The sequence below is a fragment of the Thalia democratica genome, unplaced genomic scaffold, assembly GCF_965202585.1.
Source record: "Thalia democratica unplaced genomic scaffold, ktThaDemo2.hap1.1 HAP1_SCAFFOLD_1242, whole genome shotgun sequence".
In the NCBI taxonomy this organism is placed as follows: Eukaryota; Metazoa; Chordata; class Thaliacea; order Salpida; family Salpidae; genus Thalia; species Thalia democratica.
Genome location: NW_028140141.1, coordinates 30,001 through 32,344, shown reverse-complemented (window position 1 = coordinate 32,344; position 2,344 = coordinate 30,001). Strand labels below are relative to the sequence as shown.

Sequence of the window (2,344 nt, the reverse complement as noted above, 5' to 3'; positions counted from 1 at the left end):
TGTTTGTGCGTTCGGTCGACTTGGCGAGAAAGCGGGCTTAAAGCATTACTGTTTAGCACCCGAGGCGCGGCTATTGCAGCGGCGGCGAACGTGCTATGTAAACGCATTGGAGCAGCGTATGAAAAACTACAAGCGTCCAGCGGCGGTAGGCTTATAGCTTTGCGAAGTCGTCGAGACGAGTAGCCGACGCAGGCAGGCACGGCTCGAGGCGGGTAACTGCAGCAGACAGATGGCGTGTTGCTGCTGACGAGTTAACCGGCAGAAGGCAAACGGTTGGTCGGGAGAAAGAACAGTCAGTTGTATAGCTGCATGCTGCAGTCGACGCGGGCTGGCGCTTTAAACAGCAAAAGGCCGGCGCCGACTTTCAGTAACGTTCGCAAGGCTTTTAAGCCGAGTGATAGAAAAGGTCTGTATTTATACAGTAAAAACGCTCAGTCGAGCAACGGGTTTAAACGCCCTCGGATAGTTATCTGGTTGATCCTGCCAGTAGTCATATGCTTGTCTCAAAGATTAAGCCATGCAAGTGTAAGTACGAGCTCACGTACAGTGAAACTGCGAATGGCTCATTAAATCAGTTATGGTTCATTTGATTGTACGCTTTTACATGGATAACTGTGGCAATTCTAGAGCTAATACATGCGTAAAGCGCCGAACTGACGTGAGGCGCGCATTTATCAGACCAAAACTAACCGGCTTTCGGGTCGTTACAATGGTGACTCTGGATAAGCTTGCGGATCGCACGGCCTAGTGCTGGCGACATCTCATTAAAGCAACTGCCCTATCAACTATCGTCGGTACGGTATCGGCCTACCGAGGTTGTAACGGGTGACGGAGAATCAGGGTTCGATTCCGGAGAGGGAGCCTGAGAAACGGCTACCACATCCAAGGAAGGCAGCAGGCGCGCAAATTACCCATTCCCGGCTCGGGGAGGTAGTGACGAAAAATAACAATGCAGACCTCGTACGAGGTCCTGCAATTGGAATGAGTACACTTTAAACTTTTTAACGAGTATCCATTGGAGGGCAAGTCTGGTGCCAGCAGCCGCGGTAATTCCAGCTCCAAAAGTGTATATTTAAGTTGTTGCGGTTGAAAAGCTCGTAGTTGGATATAGGGACGGCGAGGTTGGTCGGTCGAAAGGCTAGCACTGGCCTCGTTGTTCTTGTTGGTCGGTGCCTTCGCGGTGCTCTTAACTGAGTGTTGCGGTGGTCCGGCAAGTTTACCTTGAAAAAATTAGAGTGTTCAAAGCAGGCTTTACGCTTGTATAATGTTGCATGGAATAATGGAATAGGACCTCGGTTCTATTTTGTTGGTTTTCGGAGCACGAGGTAATGATTAATAGGAACGGACGGGGGCATCCGTACTGTGCCGTTAGAGGTGAAATTCTTGGATCGGCGCAAGACGAACGACTGCGAAAGCATTTGCCAAGAATGTTTTCTTTAATCAAGAGCGAAAGTCAGAGGTTCGAAGACGATCAGATACCGTCCTAGTTCTGACCTTAAACGATGCCGACTAGCGATCGGGCAGTGTCGAACTTAAGAACTGTCCGGCAGCTTCCGGGAAACCAAAGTCTTTGGGTTCCGGGGGAAGTATGGTTGCAAAGCTGAAACTTAAAGGAATTGACGGAAGGGCACCACCAGGAGTGGAGCCTGCGGCTTAATTTGACTCAACACGGGAAATCTCACCCGGCCCGGACACAGCGAGGATTGACAGATTGAGAGCTCTTTCTTGATTCTGTGGGTGGTGGTGCATGGCCGTTCTTAGTTGGTGGAGCGATTTGTCTGGTTAATTCCGATAACGAACGAGACTCTTACTTGCTAAATAGCTGCTCGACCCATTGGGTCGGAGACAACTTCTTAGAGGGACTAGTGGCGTTTAGCCACACGAGATTGAGCAATAACAGGTCTGTGATGCCCTTAGATGTTCGGGGCCGCACGCGCGCTACACTGACCGGATCATCGTGTGTTCCCTAGGCCGAAAGGTCCGGGTAATCCGTTGAACCCCGGTCGTGCTAGGGATAGGGACTTGCAATTGTTTCCCTTGAACGAGGAATTCCCAGTAAGCGCGAGTCATTAGCTTGCGTTGATTACGTCCCTGCCCTTTGTACACACCGCCCGTCGCTACTACCGATTGAATGGTTTAGTGAGGTCCTCCGATTGAGCCTGGTACGTGCGGCAACGCACTCGCCGGTGTTCGAAAAGACGATCGAACTTGATCATTTAGAGGAAGTAAAAGTCGTAACAAGGTTTCCGTAGGTGAACCTGCGGAAGGATCATTAACGAATCGAAATTTGATTTCAAGCGACGTCTCTTCTTCGAAGGGACCGAGCCCTGTAACTGTTATAGTT

The 2,344-nt window shown here is 50.3% G+C and overlaps 1 non-coding gene across 1 annotated transcript; it reads left to right on the top strand.

The window, feature by feature from the left end:
• The first annotated feature begins 467 nt into the window (after nt 1–467).
• Nucleotides 468–2,275, top strand: LOC145848105 (small subunit ribosomal RNA). Its single transcript, XR_014371720.1, has one exon. It is a non-coding gene; the product is annotated as a small subunit ribosomal RNA (ribosomal RNA).
• The last annotated feature ends 69 nt before the right edge of the window (nt 2,276–2,344 follow it).